Genomic DNA, 13396 nt, shown 5'->3' with positions numbered 1-13396 from the left:
AATCAAGGACTGGTGCTGTACTGTCTTACCCCATCTGGTGTGCATCTGCATCAAGGAGATGCTTGAATACCTGGATTTCACAGCTCTTTACACCTCCATGATGGCAGGAACCCACAGCCAGTTCTGATTCATAAAGCACAACCAAAACAATAAGAAGAAGATGCACCAGCCTATTTTTCCTCTCTAGGTGCTCAGCATTTGAAGTGACCCAGTTCAGCCAGGTTAGTGGGGAACCTGGGATCAGCACCTTCCACAGAGCACATTGTATTCCAACATGTTCAGATAAGTGCAGGTGCCTTCTCTTCCCCTAGGTTCCAGATCTGCAGAGATTCAGCACAGAGAAAATTAAAAGGTGCAAGTGGCATTCCTTGCTGGCCCTGTCAGAATTGTTGGGGCTTTTTCTTAACCTTATATTGATCCTAATGCATGCAAACCTTGAAATAAATAGAAATACAAAAATCACCATTTCAGCTTGATGTGTGGGGTCTCTGATAAGTAGTCTTCTGTGACACCCTGCCATTCACTTCCTGAATAAGTGCTATTTTACAACACTTTCAAAAGCTGGCTTTTATAAGCCATTTCTTATCATTATCCACTTATATTTTTCCTGTACTTGAAGCACCAAAGAAGCCACTCACTCTGTAGTCCCTGCATCCCCTCTGCCAGCATCCCAGCAGCACACAGCATGCATATGTATATTAACCAAGTGGAAAATTCCACTGAATGGGAGCTTTCATAGTACTCTTCCAGGCTTATACCAGTTTCTGTAAGACAGGGAAGTGGAGGTATTCACTTTTAATGCAGCAGTTTGCCAAGATCATTCATTATTCATTGATTCTTGCCCTCCTTCCATATTCTGTGGGAAAGCCACATGTGAAGATGGGCAGGACTCCTATTTGATGCATGACCAGGTGTGGGAATTAAGAGCCCTGGTTTGCTCCATGACACCTACTGTCCGAGGTCTGATTTATCTTCCTCTCTCAGTTACAACTCTTAGAGATTACTCCTCCTTAGCCTACTTGTCTTTTCCTTCCTGCCAGTAACAATTCACACGATCTCACCCTATCTCCCAGGAGTCATTGCAAACCACCAAACACTGACAGATAAAAATGTTTGGATGGAAAGGGAGCAGCTCAGACTTAGCAAATGACCAGGGAAGGGATGCACTGTGGCAGTGATGGAGATGCAGAGTATCAGCTGGGATGGATAGGCACCATGTCCCACTGGTCCAGCCACAGGGAGGTTGAGAACGCTCATGGATGCAGGTGTGTGCTTGCAGTCCCCACAGAGCTGACACTGGTTTTGATTTTAAGGACTTGAGGAAGTGCCACATCTGAGGAGATAAAAAGGCAGGCAGTGGATCATGTTAGAGGAACATTAGGGTTACTGAGAGATCTACATGCAAACATCTAGAAACTCTGACATTATGTTACTCTGAAGAAATGTGACAGGATCCTTCTGAGCACATGCACAGCAATGTGAACTTGAATATTCTGTTTGTCAGTGATTGCTCTGCAGCATTCCTGTCCTACACAAGCAGCTGATTTAATACTGGACCCAGGCTGAAGGATAAGAAGGGATTGCCAGTGCATAAAATACACTACACAGGAAGGATAGCAGAGCCTATTAAAAGCTTCTTCATTCCCCTTCTTGCAGTACAGATCCAAGAGAAGTATGTGCCTCTAAAACCAATTAACGGTAGAAGGAGCTACCAACAGCATGAAAATAAGCTGCTTAAAACCCCTGCTTATAAAGAGACACAAGCTGGGTGCAGCCCTGTGCTGTGATTGCACACAAGATAATGTCTGACTTAGCTGATGGGCAGCTGCAACCCAACACAATCCCTATAGTAAATAACTGCACTCAGCCGGTGCCATCCCGTGCCCCAGTCAATGCAGATGGTAGCAGTAAGGCAAGCAAGTGCCATGGCAAGCACAGAGCCTGCAGATTAATAGCTACACAGTAATAACAGCTATAAATTCAATCTAGCACGTGCCAATCCAATCTGTCATTATCTTGAACCCTTTGAGCCCCACACTTGACACCAAGAAGAGCTGTTGTGGTTTAACCCCAGCTGGCAGCTAAATACCACACCCCTGCTGGGATGGGAGTGGGAATCAGAAGGGTAAAAGTGAGAAAATATTTTTGGTTGAATTAAAGTCAGTTTAACAGGTAAAGTAATAGCTGCATATACAAGCTAAGTAGAGCAAGAAATTTATTCCCCACTTTGTATGGCAGGCAGGTGTTCAGCCTGAACACAAGAAAGCAGAGTTCCATCACAAGTAAGAGTTACTTGGGAAGACAAAAGTCATCACTCCAAACATGACCCCTTTCCTTCTCCCCCTGCTTTATGAAGCCACATGGCACCAAAAAGCCTCCTCATTTTTCATGAGCATGGGAAAGCTGTGTGATGCTACAGTACTGGCAAGAGAGAATGATCTAGAAGAACAGGATTAATGTTGTAGCATGATGTTGCAAAAAACCACAAAAAAACACCCCAAACACCAGTGAATCTGTAGCAAATGGGAATCAGGAAAGTGATGAAGCTGCCTCTGTATTTATGAAACTAATCATCATTTCTGGGTATTATTATTATTTTCACTTCATGGTCAGCAGTTTAGTGTTTTCCTGATTGCATGAAGACTGCATGATCTCTGATACAGATCTGTGCACCAAATTCATGCCATTCCTATGTCTCATACTGTCAGCCTATAGCTCAGCCTAGCTTTGGTAAAAATCACATTTTTAATATAACAATGGAAGAAAAGGTACTTGTCTTGCAGTCTGGCCTTCTCACTGAGCTCTTATATAACCACAAGTGAAAGCAATGCTCTCTGCCAATTTTCTGGTATGGTCTCACTATATCTTCCTGGCTCAAAATAATTACTGTGTGACCCATATCATCACCCCCAATAGCTGCACTATTTCTGGCTAGGTTTGACACTCAACTGTAGAGCATCCCTTTTCCCCCATTCTTTTTCAACAATGAGAAAATGGAATCTGGATTAATCAAACCCTGCTGCTCACCACCTGCAGCACTTGCAATTTCCAGCTTTCAAGGCTACAGTGGCAACAGGAAAGGCTCATCAGGGCATGGTAACAATACGATTGCTTGGAACCAAGGGTACAAATACTGGCCACATCATCACAGGAAAGGGGAGGTTGCTTCTTCTAAAATGAACTCAAGGCTAAATACCATCCCCTTGTAATTACTTACAAAATTATTAACTGGGAACAGATGTGGGACAGATCAAGGCTAAATGCTCAGAAATATAACTATTGCTCTGCTGGGTCCAGTTTATGGTAAAGCATACAAAGAGCCCATATTACCAGTGCCACTTGCTACTCTGATCATTGACAGAGCTAAAGGGGCAAGCTAAGAGTGAAACCAGCCCAACAACCCTAAATCTTTTTCCTTTTCTTCAGTGCTTAAGATACATGTTGGTTGTAGTTATAACAGAGCCTTCTCACTTTTCGCTGATCCACTGGGAGGGAAGATAGATGCATAAAAAGTATTTGGAGAGCTTCTTCAGGCATCAATTTCCAATTGATGAAGCAAGTCCTGACTTCACTTGAACAGATGAGTTTATTGTCTGTAATCATTACAGCAACTGGGGAAGAAGTAAGCCCAAGCTTACCACAGAAGCTTCTAGGTGAACAAAAATGTTTTTGACAAAAATCAGGTGAAACTTAAACTCTTAAAATTTTCTAATGAACTTAAAACCCAAAGAAAATTACAGTATAGGGAAACAGATAAAAATTTCAATTTTTTAAATTTCAAGTTCTAGATACTTTTTGAAGTATCCTATTTGTCAAGATGAAAACTTTTTGCTTTGGAAAACAGCATTGTTTGCATTTTACTGATGATGCAGTGAGACATACAAGGGTGTTGAATCTCATTGGGTTTTAAAGCTGAAATTTATTTCAGTTGATGCCTCCTTATAGTAGGTTTTGTTTACTCTAGGTTGGCCCTTCCAAACAAAATATCATAAAAATTTTTCTCATCTCTACATAAAATATCAAAACAGAATTCATCACAAGTGCCTAGTTTTAGAAGGAAGCAACATTAAACTGAGTTTTGTATAACTCTTCTAAAACACCTACATTTGTTTAGATACACCTGAAAATTTGGTTTCCAGGTAAGTGATGGGAATACTGAAGTCCAGAGAAGCATCCTGGTGGTGCCTGCTGCTGCACCCTGTAACAAAACTTGACTGTTTCTGGTTTCTGAGTGACAGGTTACTCGGTATTGAGAGGGATTCTAATAAGATCCGCAACTGATGGCACATCTGGAGAATGAGCTTTGTTTCCACTCTGACTAATCTGAAGGGAAAGTTCCCTTCAGCTCCAAATGCTGTGCCTCTGTTCTTCTCAGCCAGTTACCTAACAAGGATGAGCTCCCTCAACTATATTTTTTTCAATAAGGAAGTTCAGTATTATGCCAATATTTCCTTATTCCCCAAAATCTTGAACACTGGAGAAATTAATTTTTGCCTCTTAGGAAAAAAAACTTCCTCTTTCTCACTTCTCTCTTCCCCTCTCTTGCCCTTTCTCTTTTTATACAGTGTAATGTAAACTTTTTCTCATTGCATCCACACACAAAAGAGATGAGGATCTATTGCACAGCTCTAAGCTAATTTACACTAGTTAAAATTCTAGCACTGCTAGACCATAAAGCCCCTCCTTAAATTTAACAACAAACGCATCCTTAAGACTTAAAAATTAAATTATATTTGACGTTGAATAAATATCTTTCTTCTGACAGTCTACTAACAGGAAACAGCGGGAAATCACAAGAGTTTATCTCAGTCAATGAAAAAAGTAGGAGAAAGTCTGAGCTGACGTTTTCCTCCAGCACAAGCACACAGACACACGCTCTTGCTTACGCACAGACGCCGGGACTCGCTTTTCATAGCAGAAGGGCCTCACTCACACGAGACGTGTGCAGGAAAGCTCTACAGACTTGCAGTTCCAGGGCAAACGTATTTCTGCATGGATGTGCCTTGCAGCATTTTCAAAGATTTCATTACTCTCAGCCAAGTACAAAAAGAATATTACACATTTGATATTTGTGGTACGTGGTGTCACCTGTTACAGCTAGTGCATTTCAAGCTGCGATTACAGACGCAACCGCCTCCTCTAGGGTTTAGTGTTCTCATCCACAGCATTAAAAAATGTATCAAAGTCCTATGTGTGTAATCTGCTATAAATAATTCTTGCCCTGCAGGTTATTTAACTCAGAACTGCCCTATGCAATTAGTGGTCAAAGATGAAAAAGTAGGAAGCTATCTATTTAAGAGTGCAGCATTTGAAGTACATATACTCTCATGAGTAATTGATTCCCACAACACTTTTGGTTCAGTAGCCATGAAGTCACACACAGAAAATGATACATGCATGCCTACACATGTATAAATCACTGTTGTGCTACATCAAGCAATTCACAGGAAATGAAGTCTTGCTAAATATTTATGAGATTGTGGAAAGACTCATATTTTAAAAATTAGTAAGGGAAGAATTTTCACAGCAACAGCATGACTAACTTTTACACACAGGTATTGCATCTGCTGGATTCAATACCTAATTGGCATTTCCTTCACGGTGTGCTTTAACTGCAGGAAATATCTCATTTGGATATAAGAGAGCCATTACTTCCTGGATGCCAGGACATGAGCAAGGCATCATCAAGTAAGATTCAAAAAAGATCCTTTTTAACAGTTTTTTAAAGCTCCAAGACCAGCAAAATAGTTCTACCTGAGAATTTAAGGAGCAATCTTGCGATTTCACGTGGGATAGCTTTAATTTGTTTTTAAACATCCTCGCTATTCCAAAGACTATTTTTTCAGGAATTGTTTAGAGCATATTTTCCAGCAATATCTGATAGGGTTTAGACAGTTGTATTTGACAAGTTCAATTAGCTGGAACTATTTTCATGGTGATCCATCTGTCCTTTAAATTAGCAATGGAAAGGGCCTGACAGATGGTTTGTGGTCTGGTTAATAAGAGGAAACCCTTAGCACCATACTTCAAGTACTGTAGGTCTCAGTCCCTACCAGGTCCAGAAGGAAGGGAATCTTCCAAATTCTGCAATGGGAAGCAGAAATACACCAGCACTGGGACACGCAGAGATTCAGGTGCAGCCTATGGCCATTTCAGCTGCATGAGCCAACTGGTGAAATCATGGAAGCACAAGATACAAAATTTAAACTATGTGATCAAAATTGCCCACTATTACTATGTGTTTACAAGTCACAATGAAAGGAAAATTTATAAACCTATGTGGCACAGAGAGACTTCAGCAACATTTTGGGGAAGAACTAAACAGTCCAGTCAGAGGCAGGGTAAATAAAGAAGGGAATGGCTGTGCCTACTTCAACTGACCTAAACAATTGCCTCTTGATACATAACCCCATTTCTAGTATGTCTCCAGGGTAATAACTATGGCTCTTACAGGACACGTGCTTTTAATGAAGCCTTTTGAAATGTACTGTTTTGAGCACAGCAATCACAAAGCAAATCTACAGCAGATGAAGGTAGGTGAGAGCAGGGAAGCCCTGTTCAAACAGGCTCAGCTCACACAGGGGGTACAAGTGGTGCCACATTTGTGCTGAGAATCAGCCAGAAAGAAACTCCAGGCACCAGCAAATGACACCATGACTGCTGCCAGCACGAACATGTTTCTGGTCATGCCACCAGCAGCTTCCACTCCCTGGGTCCCCTCCAGCCAGGCATTAGCTGCCATCTGCCTCTGAGCAAGACCCAGATATTGCCACCAGCTTTGCTATGGTTGATAAGAAGGAGGCTCTGCTGGGCTTTCCCCAGAAGTGGGGATATGAGTTCAGAGAGGTAGTGAGGTGAAGGAAGGTAAATTTGTTGATATGCAGCACTTGCTTTGCTTTACAGAGCTTAGAAAACAAGCCCACCAGCACACAGTAGAGTGCCTGTATAAATTCACCCCCTGACAGTGCAGCAACACTGCTGTACTGCAGCTGCTAACAAGTTGCAGCAGAAATGGAATTTTCCCATAGAGACTTATAATTCTCTTTAGGTTTCATAGTCCTGATTAATTCAGATACTCAAAAGTGCGATGGCAGCATTCAGTGCAAGGTAAAAATCTGAAAGAGAGATCCCTGACACTATTTCTATATCCCAGCAATGCAGAAGTGTCTTTTTCATGTGAATTTTCCTGTACAAGGAGTGAATGCATTTTTACAACATATTTCTTCCAAACTTGTGAAAATAGCAGAGCACATGAGGAAGCAGAAATTTCTCTCAATGTCATTGCCAGTGAAAGGAGGGTGGGTTTCTTGATTAACAGCCATCCTGACTGGCTAAACATGTATGGACACTGCCTGTTCTCTTTGCAGTATGAGGTCATGATGGAACCCCAGGTATCCCGGAGGACATTCACCATTCTGCTCCATATATCACCCTGGGTAGTTCTCAGCTCAGACAATAGACTTCAGGATCTAGAAAATACGTTTCCTGCATTTTCTTTAAGGGTGGGTGTGGCAGATTCTGACCATCTCCTTCTGTAAGGCTCCCTTGGTCACCTCTTGGTCCACCTGAGGTAAGGGATACAGGCCCAACACCTTTCACTGCTTTTTATGGTATGCAGTCATCTCACAACACTTCCATCTAAGCTCCGGAATGAGCTTTCAGGAAAAAGTCTACCAAGAGTGTAGGGAGCGAGAGAATACCTGAAGTGTGATAGAGGGAGAAAGGTAGCACATAGAAAAGGTAAAAATGAGTTTCAAGATGTTGTGTGCTTTTCGAGATGTAACAGGGGAAAAAGCACCAGATAATCCTAACCTCTTTAGGATGAAAAACTGAGGGACTGTAGAAAAGCCAGTCTTTGGTGATGAAGATCCATTCATCTTTGGATTCATTTGGGCTGTGAAGGGCTTCTTTATCAACACAGTATATTGACATAAAAATAAATTAAGTAGGAATGAAACAGAGGAAGAGAGAAAGAAATCCTAACAGGCAGGAAGAGTGAAGGCCTTTTATTACTGCAGTTGTTTTCTTCTCTGCAAGTGATGCTCTGCTATAATACATGAATCAGCAAATGGCAAAGTCCATACTGTGCTGCCATTAGAAAAACCTCCATGCAATTTTAAGTATTTGTAGCAATCAGGTTCCTGAGGGAGAAGAAGGTCGGGAGGAGATAAAAGGAGCAAATGAAAATAACTTCTTTGATTGATACACTCATCTTTTTTCTGAATATAATGTCAAATATACTAACCATGGTTTCCCCTGTAAATGAGTCACTATCCAGTTATCTCTTCTGCAGTGACTCTAAATGAGGGAAAACTGCATGCAGAGTGAATGAGGTACAGCTGTTTAATAGTATCCTGTCTCTTATTGTAACACGTACTGGCACTCTTTAGCTCTTTTTCTTCCAAGAACCTTCAGCATGGGAAAATGGTTCCCATTGTCAGAGATGGGTATCTTAATTCACAGGTTTTTGGAAGGATGCAAGTCCATCCCCTTTGGGGTTTGCATGGCAAAAATTTGGTAGTGGTGTAAGGAGCTACAGGAGTGGATTCTGCGAGAAGCTGCTGGAAGCTTCCCTGTGTCTGGCAGAGCCAATGCCAGCCAGCTCCAAGACAGACCCACTGCTGATAAAAGCTGAAACCATCAGGGATAGTGGCAGTGCCTCTGGGAGAATGTATTTTTTTTGTGTGTTTGATCCCTGTATGGGTCATTCACTTAAGAACTGGATTTGATGATCCTTGTGGGTCCCTTCCAACTCAGAATATTCTGTGAGTCTATTCATGAAAGGGAAAAAAAAGGACAACAGCAACTGTATCCAGAGAAGAGAGAAGTGAGAATGTGTGAGAGAAGAACTCCTCAGGCACCGAGGCCAACGGAGGAGGGGAAGGAGCAGAAGTTCCCCTGCAGACCGTGGTACAGACCATAGTAAGTCAGGCTGTCCCCTGTGGAGGGGGAGCCTGTGTGGGTGCACAGTGGGGCAGAGATCCACCTGCAGCTCACGGAGAGACCCATGATGGGGCAGGGGGATTTCCTGTAGGAAGCGTGCCCTGGAGCAGTTTTGCTGGCAGGACTTGTGATCCCACGGGGGACCCATGCTGGAGAAGTTTGTGTTTGCCTCCCATGGGAAAAGTCCCACTCTGGAGCAGAGGAAGAGTACAAGGAGGAAGGAGTGGCAGAGACAGTGTGTGATGAACTGATGGTAATCCCCCGTTCCCATCCTGCTGCACCCCTGTAGGGGAGGAGGGAAAGAAAATTGGAAGTGAAATTCAGCCTGGGAAGAAGAATGGAGGAGATTAGGGGCAGAAGGCAGTTTTAAGGTTTGGGTTTATTTCTCATCATGCTATCCTGATCTGATTTGATAAATAAAACCTATTTCCCCAAGTCATGCCTGGTTTGCCTTTCATTATATTTTCTTTCCCCCCCATCTAGCTGAGGAGGAGAGCAATAGAACAACAACTGGCATTCAGTCAGGGTTAACTTGTCACCAGGGAATTTAAAATATTTGTACAGGGTTGCAAACATCTGTTTATCTCAGTTAAGTGCTCAGGTTTTTCATTAGGAATGCTACCTTATTTTGTGAGGTAGTGCCATGACTAGCAGAGCTCTTCTGAGCTTTAACAGGGAAAAATGTGCCAGTCTGGGGAGAGGGGATTGTTTCGTTTTTTCACTCCTATCAAGCAATTTTTGCCCCACAGCTTTAAGCTACAAGCAGGGCTGGTTCTAACACAGTCAAATCACCACAAATCACAGACTAGTCTCACTCAAGAGTAACACTGTTGCTTTTCAAACAGCAGAAGATTGATAATGAAAGTGAGTACTTTTCCAGACCAGCAGGATGCTCTGCTTCAGGAGGTGGAGTTTTTTTGCCATATCCTGAACAGCTGAAAAGAGAACAGCACCTATTGATGCAACAACACTTTTTCTCTGATAGTTTATGTTTGATGTTACAGAGCTTGTAGGATCTGCAGGAAAGGGGGCACATCAGACAAGAAAGGTGGAGTCAGGCAAGGACGCAGTGAGTTGTAATCATACAGTCACGTCAGCGGTGTCTGTATGTTGAAGCACAGTGAAAGGAAGGCAGTGCAAGTATGAACTTTCATGGGAGGTTGTTTGAGGTTTTTCAGTTGGTTTGTATATTTTTTATTATTTTTATTTTTTTAGTGATTTTGGTTCTGTGGTTTTGTTTTATTTTTCTCTAGCAGAAAAGCAACACAGAAACAGCACCAAGAAGAGAGATAAGGAACTAAAAATTTAAAAAACAAAAAACAAAAAACAAAACCAAAAACCCCCAACAAAACTAAACAAAAAACCCAACAGTGACTGAGAACAGAAGGCAGCATTTGTGATAGAGAGCAGAAGGCAGAACAGACATGAGACGATTCATAAGAGAAAATGAGGAACTCACAGGTCAATTGCCAGAGAATGCGAGGCCAAGAATATATCACTGCTACCAGGAAAAGGGTGCAAAACACAAGGGAGAAGGGAGGATAGTGTCTGATAATCCTTCATATAGGAATAGAAAGATACTGCATTAGAACAGGAAACAGCTCAGAGGAAATGCAGCACTGTTTGGGGATTTGGCAGGGGGTTGGGTTGTGGGTCTTTTCCAGAAGAAAATAAAAAACTTGAGATGAGGAAGGTACAAGTTCCTTTCAGACTCGTGTCATGCATAAGATTTTGATGGAGTTCATTATGGCTTCACTTAGTAAAAGACTGACAGTCTCCAGGAAGAAAACTCCCCAGATCTCCTCTCATCGACAGCCTGACACCGCCACCCCTTCCATTTTGGCCCTGTTTGCCCAGTTCCAGCCCAGTACCTATAGCCAGGTAGGCTGGGCATATCTTTGGGTAGGAGTGTGGGTAGCCAAAGCCTCTGTGAACACAGCAGGCTGGAAACCCACCTTCCTTCACTCCCTGAGAGAGTGCTCTGACCTTGGGTGGGAGTAGTGTAAAAAGCAAGTATCCTACCATATGCCACACCTTCTCCTCCTTATTCTCTGGTTTGTGTCACCATATTTATGCACTATATTCATACAAAAAAAACCATCCTGACACCTGCATCCTCAACAGGCAGAGAATTTCTAGCTCAGCTTTGTAAATCCTACCCCCTAACACAAAATACTGGCTACCACTATGCTGATGACTGTAACATCTCTCATGGGCAGGTCCCATACTGTTATTTTAAGTAAAAGACAGGGAAGGAAACAATTTCCAAAATAAGAAAAAAATCCTAGGTCTTGTTGGTTGCACTACATTACATCATGCTTCTGTGGAGCAGGCTTGGACTTGCACAGTGCCAAGGAGGGGAGCCTTAAACATTGTGATTTAAATATGACTTCTCAGCCAAGTTCCTGTTGATGATATTAATGACAAGTCTGCATGTTACTGTGCCTCTAAATAAAGGTAGTGTAAGAGTTTCAGCCAGATTACCTTTTTCTGCTTGGAATAGTTATGTTGTATTATAGTTACACTACTCAGCAAATATGACTGCCATGACAAGTAATAGATCTTGTAAATAGCTTTTCTGGAATTTTAAGCTCTATACTGCTAGTGTTCCTGAGAGAATACATCTGATGAGTACTAGGAATATGTATTGAATAAGTTATTCAATTAGGGCTATCAGTATTGTGTAATCAAAAATTAAATTTATTAAATACAGGTCATTTCCCCTCGTTGCTTGACCTGCATTAGTCATAATTCAATTGTTTGCATGCTACTCTGTTGAGCTTATTGGCACAATACCTCATTTCAAGTTATTTTCATATAACATTATTTTTAATTTCTGGTGCATTCTGAACTGAGATCTGATCTGAAGTAACACCTCCACACAAGCCCCTGAGAGCATCCCTTTTCCTTCCATGGGCTGCAAGTGAACTCAAGTGTAATGTAGATGATGCAGTCTATTGTCTAACACAACAGCCCACTGACCTCACTGTGTTAATGACACCAGACATCAATTTGCTAATTCTAAAGTGAGCAGAGGAACATGACATATAGATATGTCAAGTTATACAGCATGTTAATTATGTGTATGAACAAATGCACTGCCTTGTGTCCCTTTGAGGTCCTGATCTTCAAGTGTCACTTTTTAATGTCAAGAATTAATAAAGGAGATGGTACCGTCTGTCAAAAGATATTGCTACTGACGTGACTGGGGGGGAAAAAGCAGAAAAAAAATTTAGGAAGTAAAAGCCTTTCTTCAGATGTGAAGTGAATTTACTGGATTTAATGCTAAATAAGGGTGGAGAATGATCATTCTGAGTTTGAGTATGTCAGACCAGTTGAGTGAGGTGCTGGTAAGATGAAGGCGGCAATAAATTTACTATACTCTACAGAAGAGAAAGAGACAGGACTGACACACAAAATATTAAAAAAAGAAAGAAAGAAAGAAAGAAAGAAAGAATGAATGAATGAATGAATGAATGCATGCTTATGAAACATGAAATTGTGCACAGACACACAGGAAATGCAGTGTGACATAAAATGTGTGACATAAATGCAGTGTGACTACAAAGTCTAAGTGACTGAGTTTTTACAAGGGATTATAAAATGACACTTCAAGCACTTCACTGTAGTCTAAGGCTATGTCTTCTTGTAAGATTTTCTTTTTTAGGCTCTGTCTTGGTGTGAACCCAAGCACAGACATGACACAATAATAAACCTTCTCTAGGAGCAGTCACAGTTGCACAGATAGTTTAGAGCACAAGGAATGTTTTAATTTTGAACAAATCTATTGCCTGTATAATCCCATTGGATTTAAAAATTCATAGTTTCACTTCAAAACAATAGTTAACTCTATAAAGCCTTGACAAGTGTACCAGCAGCAGTGAAAAATGATCAATATTGCAACAGAGTCTGCAGTCCTCACAGTTTAGAAAGGGAATTAGTGCAGGAAGTAAAATGTTCTCAGAGGCATTGAAAATCAAATGCAAATTACAGTCTAAAGGTCAAGACCAGAGAACATTAAATACAACCTTTCATACGCCATAAATGCACTGAATATATTTCCATCTATTTTCATATAGCTAAAGGGACTTGCATTCATTCACATTTTAAAAGCCTTTTTAAAAACAGTAACCCTGTATGGAATGCTCTGGCTCCATTAACTCTCTTTTGTATAGTTTGGGGCAACAAACCTGGGATGCCAAGGGTATGGAATAATTCAGCACTTCATATTAACTTCAGAAACACAGAACATTTACCTTTGCTGGGTTTTGACATCTTTTTACACTAAACCTTTCATTTGGACTTAATGATTGCAATATTTTTATGCCCTAAATGGAGAACATTAATGTTGCTCATCTATTTCTTGCCATGCTCTGCTTCTGAACAATTATCACTAAACCTCCACTGGCACCATAAATTTACAAGCAGGGTATTTGAAGGTGGAAACACAGAG

The 13396-nt window shown here is 41.3% G+C and overlaps 1 long non-coding RNA gene across 2 annotated transcripts in view; it reads right to left on the bottom strand.

Annotated features, from left to right (window-relative positions):
* Positions 1-13396, bottom strand: part of LOC147655812 (uncharacterized) — a 94712-nt gene that overhangs the window by 4188 nt on the left and 77128 nt on the right. For both annotated transcript variants that reach the window (XR_015275711.1, XR_015275716.1), the window contains one exon: positions 30-1333. This is a non-coding gene — a long non-coding RNA (uncharacterized LOC147655812). The remainder of the gene's footprint in view (positions 1-29; positions 1334-13396) is intronic.

The sequence above is a fragment of the Cyanistes caeruleus genome, chromosome 1, assembly GCF_971803275.1.
Source record: "Cyanistes caeruleus chromosome 1, bCyaCae1.hap1.1, whole genome shotgun sequence".
NCBI lineage: Eukaryota > Metazoa > Chordata > Aves > Passeriformes > Paridae > Cyanistes > Cyanistes caeruleus.
The sequence above is the reverse complement of the archived record's forward strand: the minus strand, read 5'-3'. Positions and strand labels throughout refer to the sequence as shown.